Below are 15,494 nucleotides of genomic sequence, written 5' to 3' on the forward strand. Positions count from 1 at the left end.
CACGTTCGCCCGTTCAAAGGAAGAATGAGGTCAAAGAGCAAATCACCAGCCCGAAGCCGCCTGGGGCTTGCAATGGAAATACAAGGCTGCAGCTCGCTGTCAGCGCGCAATACTGACAGAGCAAAAATAAGAGCATTAAAACATCTGCTCTCAGGTTTAACGATTCATGTGGATGTGTCACTGCAGCTGAACATGTGGATAAGGGAAAAGGATAATTTTCCAGAGCCACAGCGTGACACTGAGACAAGAGGGTTCATGTTTAGGCTTTATGCCGCGCTTTTGTTTCACTCTTTTTACCCAAAGGCAGGCACTGCTCTGATCCCCTCTCAGCAGCAGCTGCTGCGTCCTCTGTCCTCAATCAAAGAACTTGAAAATAACCTGCTATATTTTACTTACGTAGCCTCATAAGCGGTCAAGTCAGTTTGCAAATGAACAGAGAGAACAGAATAAAATTCTGTGTGTTTGCTGGTGTGTTTCTTCAATAAATATCCAGATTTGTGGCAGCAAATCAATAAAATTACTCTTCCCCCCCCCCCCCCCCAAGTAACTGAGGGCAAGATTTGACCCAGCATTTCTTCCTTGAAGTATTTTAAAAGCTTGACCAAAAAACACAGCAAAAAGACAAAACCGACACAGAGACAGGAATAAGGAATAAAAAAGTTAACCAGAGGAAAAAAAGCAACTTTTCTCACCAAAGACTGAAGAAAAGAAACGAAGCTTCAAATATTTTTTTCCCCACAGCATGTATTCAAAAGAAACACCAATAGTTTATTGTTAACCATAGCCAAGAAAAGATTAATTTCCCTGGGCTCGAATACACCAAAGGATTTCTAAACCATCCTAACTGTCAAAGCATTCGATTTCTTCTTTGTCTCTACTTAATTGCGCATTGAATTTATTTCAAACAAGCTATTTTTTTAAACTCGTAGCCTCCCATCATAATGCAGTTTGAGAAGCATCATACTGTACTCATGACAAATATTTTCATAAGCTAATTAAATCCCTCTATGTGCGTATCACCCTGGCTGTATGCATATACCTGCCCTTAGCACATTATACTCTTCTCAATGAGCTGTCGCACAGCCAAAAGCAGTAATTGGGTTGCAAAGTACACCTAAGGCCCATGTAGAAACACCCTGACACAACAGTTGAGCACAACTGTACTCTACAGTACCACATCAAGGTTTACACTCGACTCTGCTATACCTGCATCAGGCAAAGCCACATCCAGCTAACATCCCTGTATAGCTGCTGGAGGCATAACTAAGGGGTTATTAGAGAGAGAGAGAAAGAGAGAGAAAGAGAAACGTGCCCAAGCACGTTGCAAGCTGGCTCTTCCCAAGGACAAGTGGTTTCCAAAGTAGCAGGGTGCTGGCTGGCCTGAGCTGAGCCCACGAGTGGCTTCTCAAAGCCAATACTTCTACAAAGAACAAGGAAGCTGTAACAGACCCCTTCTGAATCTGATTATATCTGTGGCAGGTTATGGATGAAGTGGAAAACCTAGACTAAAATAACAAAGATACAATAGATACCAACACCGTCTTTCCTCTACAAATATCAAAGAAATTTGCACAGGTATCTTCTTCCCATTGGATAGCCAGGACACATGGGATTTGTGTGACTTCATTAAGACTACAACGCATCCCAGTAGAGCATAAAGGCAAAAAGTGGAATTGCTGAATTATGAACTCCAAATTCAATCCCTGGCATTAGAATTTTTTGATCCAGAATCCTTGACTCACAATGAACATGTTCGGCAAAAAACAACCACTGAAGCAGCACAATTCTATCTGTACGACAACACTGTAGAAGAAAAGGGGAGCCAGAGGTTTACTTACCCCTGTCCCCTAGCTCCACTTTCCAAATTGCTGACCTACTCGCAACATCTCCAGCCACACCAATTAGTTGCTGCTCAACCCATAATTTTTGAGAAATATATCTTGATATGAAACTACCGCCAGACAGACAGGCAAACAGGGATGCAGAGTGAGATTATTGCTCTAGCCTACAATTGCCCCAGCTTTCCAAGCACTTCAAAGATCGTCTAGAAAAACTAATAAATCAAGTGGCAGAGCACACAAGGAGAAAGAGCCTCAGTACCAGAGACAAGACTGGGTGAAAGAGCTCCTTTTCCATGGTTTTGACATTGCCTGCTTCCTCAGACTGTTTTGAAAGGAAAGATTGCATGCCATGCTATTTCTCCCGGGGGATATAACTTATGGCATAAATCAATTCAACTGCAGCCTTTTAAAAAAAGGTTCTGTTGTCATTCATCCAATTTGCTTTGTTTCCTCCTCTCTCAGAGGTCTAAGGATATATCTGGGCATTACCTCAGGATGTCTTGGCTTATCAACTCCAAGTGTACTATATTGATTCATCAACTGTGAATCCAGATTTTGAACAAATAAAACAGAGATGAACACAGCTTCCAGGATGAAACGCGTAAAAGTCAGCAGGGCTATCTTCAGTCATGATCTTGTTTTTTCCATATGATTTAACATGGCCCATAGCTGTTCCCCACTCCGTACCCTGTCATCACACTTGTCACATTTCTAAGTGTGAATTCTTTAAATCAGGCTTCATGACTCATTTCAAAACTGATCGGCACCCTTCCCTGCACACTCTTCCTGATCCTGCTGGTGCAGACTTAAGGAGCAACCAAACTCAGGTTTTCAATGAGGGAATGTCCAGCCGCTAAGGTAATGTCTACTTATGCAAATTTTTCACGAGGTTTTGCAGAGCAAGATATGGGATAATACAATCTACTGGGCAAAATGCTTCCTGTAACAGTAAATGGCTACAACAAGGAATCAAAAGCATTGGCAATACAACAGACAATACCCTGCCCAAAAGCCTTTCAAGCCTCTGATGCTAGATCTCAGACATGACTCTTCCCTCTTGTCTATCTATACTGCACAAAGTATACAAAATAGGATAGGGAAGGCTGAAGGTGGGGGCACCCAAAGCTATTAACTTGTGTCAAAGGCAATTGCTGAACTAGTCAGGAAACGAGTCTACTTCTCTGAGCCATTCCCTTCTCTCCTTAATCACTCGAGCTGGAATCCTACAAACACCGCCCCAGGAGAACATGGGAAATTAGCAATGAAACCTTTTGCTCCTTCTGGTTTACAAGCCTCTCTTGTTCAAACCACTGTAAACGGTTAACAGTAAAACAGTAAATCAGCTTTGAATCACAGAAAAGCATGAGGTGTGAAGGCGACAGATAAACAAAGTTGGATATACTAGCTAGCATAACACAGCACATATGGTAAACGCTCCCTTCTCTTTTACGCCAGAAGAGTAGCAGAGCGGATTAGAATAATCTTTAACCTGTCATATAATTTGTCAGCTGCATAAAGATATGAAAAGCCTAACACAGAGCTAGCTAAAGTGGACTGCACTGGCCTCATGAAGGCAGCACATGGTCACTCCACTCTTAACGACAGAGAGGTGACCAACAGGAACAACAGTTCCTCTTGCACCTTCTGCTTCAGTCTAAGTCTCTCTCCAATAAAGATGAAGGCAGGTGCAATGGGCTTTGCTGCCTGTAAATCAGACACTGCCTTTGGACTTCAGCTGGCCAAGCCTTAGCAACAGCGGCAGCTGACAAATCCCTGTAAGATAGCTGGTAGTTAAACTATACAAACGTCACCCAAATCCATTGCGATTCCTATTCTATAAGGCCTTTCAAAAACTGCAGAGAGCCCTCAATAAAAGCGCAGGCTACATAAATAAAGATTCATCTGCAGTTCTTATAGAGGGAAGAGATTTAAATGATTGAGAGAAGAGTGAGAAATGGATCCCAAGCAACTGGCACGTTGTAGGGGTAAGGTTACCCCTACTGGAATTAGGATGGGACAGAAGAGATGGCAACACCACTGGAAACATCTGAAAAATACTTTTCAAGTAAAACAAGACTCAAAGGACAAGTAGAAAGCCTCACACAATCACAGAAAAGAGACCTAAAGAAGCAACAAGGAGTCAGTCCCTTGCAGCTTATCCTCCCTTTGACAGTGCTGGCGGTACTCAGAGCACAGTGGCAAGAAGCGTAAGAAAACCTGAGTGGGACAAACCTCTGAGCAGAATCTAATCTCGTCTGACCAAGCAAAGGCATCAGTTGATAGGTAGAAAGAAGATCATTCACGGGAAAGATAAGTAAAAGCAGGATTTATTTCACTGAAGTTTTAAAGTTGAAGCTATTGTGACCACGTTTTCTCAAACCTAAATTTTGCGATTGGGTATGTGGAGATTTCATACTCATTTGCTGACTACGTGAAATGTATATAGACACCTGTCTATATATACCTTTCTGTAGTACAAGATATTGTTGAACAATTGCCCTCAAAATAACTGTGTTCCCTGACAGTGAATTTAGTGATAATAAAATATGGTGTTATAGGCTAGCTCAATAAGGCTATGAACTATTAAGTTGGATATGAATACTACAAAGAATTTAAAGAAAGGAAATCTATATGAGCATAGAATTATGTACCACATGGCAGGCCAAAGGGCACATGAAAGGGCTGCAAGCAGAGCACAGCATGAGCAGTTCAGGTGAAAAAGGGAACTGTAAAATACTGTAAAGAGGTAAAGCTGCGTCACTTCTCTAATCACATCTTTACAGCAGGAAGAGGCTGCTCAGATGTATATTCTCAGTATCAGCAATCTCGCACACACACCGTTTGCCCTCATAGAGCACAGATCTTCCCCAAAGCTTCAACATGCAAACTTGGATCATCACTTGCACCCAGCTTTCCTGTCCCCTCCACATCTCTGTACATTCACTCTTGTGCATCCCCAGAGCTGCTCATTATTGCTGATACATCTGTGTTCAGATACAGCAGCAGGGCTCCCCAGAAAAGTCTCTCCACCCAGCCAGGAAAGGGAAATCAATAAGGGAAATAATTTGTTTGAAAACAAATAAGGGGGAGGGCAGGGTCTGCTCTGTTAACCATGTTCCCATATTTTAAAATAGACGGGAGCTCCTGTACCTCTTGTGGTTCATCAAAATTCATATGGAATATTGGTCTCTGTTCCATTTCTTCTCCCATGAACTTCCTTCAATTCACTGCCCTCTCGTCCATATATAGCTAAAGGAAAGCTGTGGCTAAGGTAGGTGGACACACTCCCTCTATAAAAAGCAGGTACAAATACCAAAGAGTCAGAGGAAACATTTAAGCTAGTACAAAGGGAATAAAGATTGACATTCAGATTCAGTAAGATAACTTCCTAGCAATGAGTTCAAGTCCCAGTTGTGTGAGACATTTAGCTCTAGACAGCCTAAGCACTCTTGAAGTGGACAGTAGGCAGCAGTTCCGTGTTGACAGAGATCAGATGAGATCATATAATCAGAGATGAAATCAATACCTAAGAAACAGTAAACGAAAACACAATTGGGAGCTCCTGAAGATGACAAATGGATGTAGCGACAAAAGTCTCATGAAACACCTAGGAAATGCTAGGGAAAAGGGGCAGGACAAAGCTTGTCTGTTCTTCCAAGAGTATCAAGTGATCTTATAAGAGATACTATCTCTTGCAAACCTTGCCCCACTGAGAAGATGAGGTATTCTTGGATTACCTGATATAAAGCAGTAAGACTACCTAAAGTATCCTTAACAAAGTAAGAACCAATCTTACTTTCCAGAAACTTCTGTTTTCCCTTGCCACCTGGGGAGCCAAAAACATTTCCACAAACAGCACATTTTGTGATTTTTTTCCCCACCCAGAGACTGGTTTCCAAACAAACCATAGGTACCTGAGATAGTCAGCTGTTAGGAAAAATATATGAATCAGCATAACAAATCCCGTTGAAGTCCAAACACCACATAAAAGACTTTATCATACAGACCAAGGAGTTATTTCAAGACTTCTGTTTATAGAACAAGGAAGTAACAGAAAAAGTAAAACCTGTTTAGTTCTTATCTTACTTCAAGACAAAAGGAATTAATCTCCACTGCGTAAGGACTGCCACAGTTATCTTTAGTGGTAACAAAGATATATTAATGGAGAAGACGAGTAAAGAGCAGCGTTGATAAACCCCATTGACATTAAACAGAAGAACTAGAGCCAAGTAAACACTGATCTATTCCACTTCTTCACTCTCAATTTCATGAGTCTCATTCTCATGGCAAGAGTCCCACCTTCCTCCGTCTTTAAGCTGTTTTCCTCTGTCTCTCCATCTATAAATTAAATGCTTTCCAGTCAGTCTTTGAATTTCTACACCCATTATTTTTTATTAAGAACCACAATAAGCAGTCCTAGCCCTACGCTCCTCATCCTCCCTTTCTTTTAGATGCTAGTATCTCCCTCATCCATCACACCATCACATCATTTGGGCCCAGGAAGCTATCGCTCTTTCCTGACCAAGAAAGCTCTGAAGAACGCAGCTCAACCTAGAGAAGGCAGATCACTTTGGGAACACGTAGGGACAGGCTGGAGATAGTGGGGACTCCCAGCAGAGAACAGATTGGGAAGAAGTTAGTGCAAACTTCAGTAGCAAACCTTCTTACTGCAGCCAGGGACTCTCCTCCTTTTCCAGCTCTGTGGAAGAAACCCTAAGCACAAGTTACATAATGAACAGTTAGGGGATTTAAAACAACTGGGGATGAGTCTTGAGCATAGTGACAGTAGCTAGTAGAGTTTATCCGTGTAAGGACCTTTACAAATGGGTTAATTAAATGCAACAGATATTACTGAAGTGCTGGGCTGCAATGACAGCATTGCAGAACATGGAATATGGCAAAAGCTGCTTATAACAGCTTTGGGCTCTCGGAGATGCAGGTAAAACTTTTAGAAAGGAAGAGATTGCAATAGCTTTTGATTCACCAATAAAACAGTCATCCATTACATAATAGAAGGAGAGAAATTTATTTTACTAGGGCAAGACTTATCAACTAGAATTACTCATGCCAGACCCTTTGGGTATACTGGGTTTTATTTGAGGTTTTTAGATCTGTATTAAACATTTGAGGTCAATGCAGTAAAGAGATGGCTTATTCCTCTCTCAGTGCAAAAACTCTGTAGAACGCTGGATTCCCTCGGCATATTCATTTCATATATGAGACTATTTCTGCTTGAAAGTAGTTAAAACCTTAACTGACCAGCCAAGCTGCAGGTGGAAAGATAAACAGAGGCTCTCAAAGGCGAAGTGACTTGCCTAAGGCCTCACTGCAGAGCAGTCCAAAATCCAGAACACAATCCTAATTGGCCAAATACCTCCCTCATACCCCTCCCTGACTTTTGGTAGTCATTTATATCTCTTCAAGGTTAGCACAAACTGCTGATAAATGAGGATCCTACACTCAGATTACTACTACTAAGATCATTCTTGCAGGGGACTATGTTACATGAAGCCTTTTTGTTTGTATCTCTAGTCTGTGGAATAAGTTCTATATGACACTGGCTAAAACTTTTTTATCAAATCAATTTCCATTTTTTCCACTGCTGAGAGAAGGAACATTTATCCTCACAAAAAGTATTGGCTTACCACAGAAAATTGTCGTGGAGGGAGCATGAAACTCCAAGACCAAAAGCCTTCAGTGAAGAAGGCACAAATAGTAGCAACATGCTACTGACATTTAGCAATAACACAAAGTTGAGAGGTATCCCAAACATAAAGGGGAATCAGAACGTCATGGTGGAAAAACTGGATGACTTGAAGACTGGGATAACAGAAATGAGAGGAAATATTGAAGTATTATGAACTGATACATTTATTGTACGATGCTGAGGCATTCTCCTATCAGCTTCACATTGATCAGTTACAAATGGGAAAGACGACAGACCTGGCCACACTAGCAGATCATAGGATAACTATAAGGCAGCACTGTAGTTCAACTAAAAAGAAAGGTACACGTCATCCTATTGAAAGGGTTTCTGGAAAAGATGCAGAGGGGGGTAACGAGGCTGGGCAGGGGAAGTAGGTACTTCCCATATATTTTAGACTGGGATTGGGATTTTTTCCCTTCTTTTTTAAGGAGATGCACTAAATAACATTGCTGAGGCATTCTGACACAGAAGAAAATGTCCTTTTTTGAATGCTAGTTAAAGAGACTCTTATTAAAGTTTCTTGTCACAGTGAAAAATCAGATACAGTATTTTCTGCTTTCATTACTTAACCCAAACTGAAATCTGTGAAGACTGTGACATATAGCAGCTAGAAGCACTAAAAGTAGCAATTTATGGAGCACTTTCAAAGCAGTGTCACTACATAGAACAACAGGAACTACTTAATGAAGAAAAACAGCAGATAGAAATGTTTATTGATTCATTGTGATTGATAAGCATCCAAGAAAGGCTTGAAGTGATTTTTTTCATTTTTGCATAGTTCCAGTTTAGTGTACTTTTACGATGACAAACCTATGTATGAATTCTATCCTTGTAATGCACATGAATTGACAAAATTTGTTTAAATAGGTCAGATGAAGTTAAAAGAGTCAAATTTTCATTCTGTGAACCTACTTAGTCCCAGTCATAAGGAGCAGCTGATTTTGAGATATAGCTTTTTAAAACAACTTAATGGGCCACAAGTAAACTTGCACTGTGTGTTCTATGAAGAAGAAAAACATAAAAAAAAAAAGTTCAGGTGTAGTTCTACACGTAACTCTAGTGGGGCAAAAAAGAAAAAAAAAAGTGATTACTTTATGCCTGTGTGTTGTCTTTCAGAATTCCAGGGATTATAAAGTCAGGAAGAAAGGGGGTCTTCTTCCAAGCAAATTACCAACCATACCAGTGGAAACATTATTTTTATAATCTCCTCATTCAATTTTATACATGTAAATCTGAACAGCAGGTGGTAAATCCACCTCCCTTCCCCATATTTAAGAGATTGAAGTCCCAGAACCATCTACAAATTTTGCAATGAGTCAAAAACCCCACCATATTTGAGTGACATGGAAGCCAAGTCAAATCTGAAGTCAAGCTGTATGCGTCAAGAAGAACTAATTCTGACGGGCTGTGATTTCACAGGATTAAATCAGGCTGTTGTGGTTTAGAGCCGAGTAGGAAAGTAAATCAGAGCAGCCATTTCTTAAGAAAAGAACCGCTGCATGCTCTCCTTTCAAAAACCCTTTCTCCAGGAATTTGCTTCTAACAAGCAAATTTGCTTTGCATAAATTGGGATTAACCATGGCCAGATTAAGACTCAGGATAGTTGGCCTACAGTTTCCCTACTTATCCAGTATCCCCTTTTCACTGCCTGAGCAGCTTTCACTATGTATATTGAATACAAACCCAGATTATCCCTCCCCACAATAACACCAGGTACAGGCTACACTGGAACAGTCTTTTCTACTCTTCTGTTTAGGGACAAGATTTATACCCCTGTGTACACAACCAAGAGCCTGAGCCACAGATCCTTGGAAAACCTAAATATTCCAGAGCTGGGTAGACCCTTATTGCAAAGTAGAGAGACTCTTCCCTTTCTAAACATAGCTTGCAACTCCCAATCCTCCTCCAACTCCTCTGCATCCTCAGCAGCACAGTGTCATCTCTGCACGGCACGGAGCACATCCTCATTTACCTCCCCTGCTGACTTTCTGTTTTTCTCGTCTACCATGGATCTCCCTTTTGAGTGTCAAGGGTAGTTTGTCTTCTTGTTTTTATAACGTAGACTACTATCAGTTTACAGATGAATTTGGTATCTCAGTATTGACTTGAAGGCTACAAAGAGAAAAGCTCCAGCTGACCTGGCAACTAACCAACACTGTTACTAGCAATCTGAGTAAAAGATCTTGAACAGTTAAACAGACTATGGTGACAAAATGTGAAATTAATCACTAGTATTAATCACTAACATAGTACTATTGTACTTCAAACCTCAAAGCATTTTACAAATCTTAAATAAACGCTCCTACTTCATCACCTATCCCTGTATGGTAAGTAGGGAACAGGCTGAGAGGCAAAGTTCAAACAACTTTTTCATCTTTTCACAGAGCAGAATCAAAGATAGAATGAGGAACTGCTAGCTGCTATGCCATACCCATATCTGAGCCACTAACCTGACTTGCCTTCAGTCTAGGCCAAGGACTGACACAAGATGTGTGTAAGAAATTTGTGTTACGGGAAGAGAACTACAGATTTCAGGGTTGAGTTTTTGGTAACTTTCTTAAATACTAAATCTGCTTTAGAAAAGGAGCTTAAAATTGACTTAATTCCTCATCTTGTCATCAACATAATAAAATATACAGAATTAATATTTTCCTGTTGTTACTTGTTAAGAAAGAAAAGGTCAGACCAAGATCAAAAGTAATATCTGATATGCACCTTTTCAGTGCAGCTCTTGCTATTTGGAAGCAACTGAAGAATTAAGGTGGTCATGGTTTTCCTATGTTTTCCAGAATTAAAACAGAAAAATGGGACATCACCTAAAACACTTACTGAGAGGTAACCTCAGAAAAATCCAATGAAATTTTACAGCTTAAGACTTCTATATAAATATCTAAGAAAAAAACTCTCTTGGACATTTTTCTTTTATCTTTGCAAAATTATCAGTATTCACTTCATAAAATACTAAAATAGGGGTACTTTGTCAATAAATTTATTTGGCTAATGCTAAGTATATTTACTAACGCATAACACTAATAAGTAGAACCAGTGTGATCTTAAATGTCAGACAAGAAAGATATCTGTATTTAGCCTTCAGGCTATGGATAGAAATATCAAGAAAGGCCTCTTTATAAGAGCTGTACCATAGAAATGGGGAAAACTACCACTGTGATGCTAAGTGAAATCTCACCTTCTGATCTATCACCCCATCTGATCTATTTTATGATGATAGGAGAAAATTACTACTCACTAAGGGGAAAATTAAAAGACAGGAAGATGAGCAGGCGTAAAAAGATGATACTAAAGCATTTATAAGTCTAAACATTTTTTAAATATCTAAAATAATTCAATTACGAAAAAGCCTTTGGCCAAATGAACAACTTGTTCTATCCCTAAAGTAGGGCAATCAGACATATCTTGTTTAAATAACTCCTTGCATTTTCTTTCCTTCAGGCAGTGGGGACAAAGAAGAAAACTATTTCATGCTATTTCATGCCTGTTTTCATGCTGGTTCAGTTCCAGGCCAGAGTTTGCCATTGTAGCTAATCATGCTGATCACACACTGTTTCACCATGGTGTTATTACAAATCACTATCACCACTAAATTGGTGAAATACATTAAATTTAGCCATAGAAGTTGGACCCAATTAACTCTCACTGACAAAGGAGATTGTGGTAGGTGATTTTGGGGAGAAAGCACTCATTTATTATTTATTATGTCCCAGAATGAGACAGAATTTAGGGGACTCGGCAAATTAAAGCACAAGATTTACTGTGCTGGTAAGCACAGTTAAACGTTAACTACCATCAAAGGAAATCAATGCATTGTGGATTCCAATATATGATTATCAACATGGACCATAGACTGAAAATATTCAAATATGCAGCTTATATGGAGCTTTGGAAGGATATTGGGAGTGCAACGTGGCTGTCTTACTGCTAAGTTCCCTGTATGCTGGGCAGCAAATACCATCGCTACTAGCCAGCGCTACAGGCCGTGGCTGCCTGCAGCCGCTGTCTCCAGCTCCTAGTTGGCCTTTTCCAGTTTGCTACTGACCCAGTTTCTGCTGGAGTTGGGAGGAGCCCGCACGTCACAGGAAGGGGTCAGCAAATGCTAGGTTCAATTCCTCCAACGTGGTGGATTCAATTCCTTGCCAGCGGCAGATGACTCAGATTGCAGCACAGCAGCCAGAACATAGCATCAGGCTATGTTCTGGGTTTTTTTCAAATTCTGTTAAAACAGGAATTTTATTTAGGGAAGACTGTTATTTGGGGAACCTAGACCAATTTCAAAGATCAGTCAGTGACTGCCCTTCACAACCACTTCAGATGGATACAGCAGCGACACTGGCTAGCTTCACTTCATAGCCATGTCATCCTGTAGAGCTCCCACTGCATCTGTCAGCGTACAAGAACTCCCCAGACAAGCACTGCTGATGGGTCTGTGGCAACTGTGAGGATGTAAAGCAGCCATAAAAGCCCAGAGTACCAGCCAACTGCAACATCCCTTGTTACAACATCATTCCAAAAAACATCATTTATAGGGTGCCTTTTGGCAGACCAGATATTCTCTGCCTGTTCATGGATAGCTAAAAGAGCAAGCAACAAGAATTCTAAGCCCGGTCCTGGCACTCATTAATTGCACAGTCCGACTGTCCAGCATGGATCAAACTAGGAGTTGATTTCAGGTCTGAACACTTGTTTCTGAGGCTCTGAAGCAAATTCTGGTTCTCTGCAAGCTGTTTGGCGCAGAAACTGTTACTCTATCCGCCCAGGTAAGGGGTAGTTAAGGGAAATTCAAACTGAGATTCAGGGAAAGTCCATGCTGAATAAACTGTATTTATCTCCCTTCCTTAACTGTTTTACTGACACCATAGCCTTCCTGTCACAATGCATAAGACATTCACCTGATATCTCTGCTTCACTTACATAACTCAAAGCTCATGAGCAATAATTGTAAAAGAAATTCCAAAGAGCGAATGAGGGAAAGGGGTGCGGACAGGGAAAAGAGGTGAGTACTCATCTAGTTTTATCCTTTTTACTTGCCTCCTATCTATTCCTAATTAATCTAGATTATAAATGTTTACTATCTGATGCAGTTTTTTTCCACTTCTGGAAAGCACCATCCAGGGCTGCAGCATGTACAGCAGGTACATGCAAGTTCTAAAGAACTGTAACAGAACAAAAATAACAAACAAGCCAAAAGAAAAGGATATAAAAATAATCCACTTCCACTATGCAACTGGCTAGTCTCAGGAAACACACACTTCTCCCTAATGCGTTTTGAGGCTGAGATATTGCAAAGTATCACAAAGCAAAAACAGTCTGCACTTCTTGGATACTGAAGCCTTCCTCACATTATTGTTCCGAAAGATTCATCAAGTCTGAGCACTGAAACAACGGTAGTAGTTGCTTTGCATTGTGGGCAGTCATTTTAATCATGACGTACAGAAGGGGAAAATTAACATTTATAGCAGGAAGATTTAAGTGAAGTGAAGAGATCCCCATACTCACCGAATTTCCCACTGCCTTTCAGAAAAATCATCTGATGCGCTACATGACTGTGCTAGTCTTGATACTTCTTTTAAACAGCAGAGCTAAAGCCCAAAAGCCATATATGCAACAGCAGCCACCAAAGACAGTCAGAGGAAAGAACCATTTAATTCAGATATATGAAATGATGGCACTGTCTGTTACAGGAGGGTAACTTTTCACCGTGTAAAAGTCAAGCTCACGCTTCTCCCATCCTTTTGTCTCCTCTTCTTCACTTGTTAAGAGTACGTTTTACATGTTCAACAGAAGAAAGAAAAACGACACTCTTCAGGGTAACAACAGTTTGTAATGGCATAGGAGAGCAACATTTCTGCAGAATTTTTCATAAGAGGGCATGCCTCAGTTTCAAGATAAACACCACTTTCTTCTACTTTTCTTGCTTTTACTGCTGTAAATTATTTGGAGTCAAACCGCAAAATGCATCACTGCACCGTATCAGAATAAAATTGGGGGCCAGTGATGCAATTATGCCTCAAAACTGCAAGATCTACCTCCAGTTCTCCTGGTTTTCAGTTTGGCTTGATTTATCAGCTGTTGTAATCTTAAAGGTTACATGACTTACATATGCCAGGATATGAATTGTTCACAATTTGTGTGCATTACTCTGAGTAAATGCTATTCTAGCTGCTTTGTTTAGTCACAGTTAACACGACATATATCTGTTCTCTGGCTGACTTGCACAAACAAATTTTGAGTTTAAATATTTCAAATTGTAAACTGAAAATTAACCATCTGTAAACAATCTGCAGTACTGCCTCAGTATTCACTGCTTTATTAACATTCCAACAAATACTAAATGAATAGGAGCAAAGTCACTCAACATTTCTGAACATGAAGTTTACACTATATATTGCAGCTCACTGATGAATTCTGAAAAGAATACATACAGCTACCTAGTATTATATATTCATAATTCATGAACTGAAACTCAATTTCTTTCATAGGAAGACAGCTGCCACTTGCTTCAGCCTTCAAAGGAAAAAAATAAAACGTGGCAGTTCTGTAACTGTAGTCAAACATGCAAGTAAAAAATGTTCAGAGATGCATATTTGATTTTGGTAAGCAGAATCCTTTAAGGGCATCACCCACATTGTATCTGAAAGCCCAAGACGAATGCTAAGGCAAGCAGACAACCTGGACAGGCACTTAACCAAACAGAATGGAAATAAGATGACCTAGGAGAGCAATGGGATTTTACTACCTTAACAAAATTGATTAAATAGCTTTTAAAAATACATGAACTATTACTAAGTTCTTCCAAGAGGATAGGGAAGTGTTTTCCTTAATTTTATTTAAATAAAACATTCAGAGTGAAGTGGACAGGAACACCGGATAGAAGATGAAACAGGTTATCTCCTTGTGACCTATCTTCTTTGAGGTGTCTTGGCTACGCATACATTCACGCAACTGGTACCTGCGTGCAAGCATCTACTGCTGGAGAATGTTTTAGCCTGGCAGTACTCACAGCAGGACATTCTTGTATGGGCACCATATGCACTGCATAAAAGAAGCCAAAAGCCTCTCAATCAGGGAATGTGAAATTTAAATCAAGGCTGAGGAAGGGAAAAGAAAGGAGGGTTATGAAAAACACTTGTAAGACCTTACATCTCAGAGAACAATAATTACAAGGAAGTAATGCGGTTTGCCTACTTGAGACATCAAGCTTCTGTTTACTTACACTGTTAGTGATTCCAGCCACTATGCTGCAAAAAATGCCTGTAGAAAAGTCCTCAGAACCCTCAGTTAAAAGGAGCTCTCCCAAAGACAGCACCGTTCTTTGAAGCTTTAGTGGGAACACAAGGCTCACTCATTAGCATGACTGAAATTCCAAGCAGCAGCTCCAGAGACAGCAGTTGCGGGTAAGTTATGCAGAGAAGTCATCAGCATTATTTGGCTCTCAGCAGAAGGAGCGCCAATATAAGGTTTTTTGGTTGGTTGGTTGGTTGGTTTTTTTAACTGAAAACATCATAAACTTTGTTCCAAGATCCAAAGCAGGTAAGAGCAAGGCAGCAGTAAGCCCCTCGGGGTGCTGAAGAACAAGGCACAGCTTCCCAAGCAGCTCTGAAGGACCCTGCTCTGTTCTGCTGGAATGGGCTCTCTGCCAGAGCTAAAAAGTTTTGAGGACTTGACTTTGCTCTGAATAGCTGGGCATCTCTGCCCTGCCCTCCTGGACCATGCCATCATACTGGTAAAGTTTGCTTGTACCTGTTCTTCAGGATATCCCAAGTACACTCTGTAGAGTCATCCTGTTATTATCCTCCAGCACCTGCATGGTCAGATGGGAAAAATGTACCTACAGAGCACCGGGTCATTCCTGCCTTAGGCTGTATTGTGAAATGGGAGAAGTGCTCTGCTCTGTAGTTTGCATGAAGAGAACACATCATTTAGAAAAACAA

At 40.5% G+C, this 15,494-nt stretch overlaps 1 protein-coding gene across 4 annotated transcripts in view; it reads right to left on the reverse strand.

The window, feature by feature from the left end:
• The window catches only part of CRACD (capping protein inhibiting regulator of actin dynamics), a 139,400-nt gene that overhangs the window by 42,451 nt on the left and 81,455 nt on the right, over positions 1–15,494 (reverse strand). The window lies entirely within an intron of this gene.

This window comes from Struthio camelus, chromosome 4 (assembly GCF_040807025.1).
Source record: "Struthio camelus isolate bStrCam1 chromosome 4, bStrCam1.hap1, whole genome shotgun sequence".
NCBI lineage: Eukaryota > Metazoa > Chordata > Aves > Struthioniformes > Struthionidae > Struthio > Struthio camelus.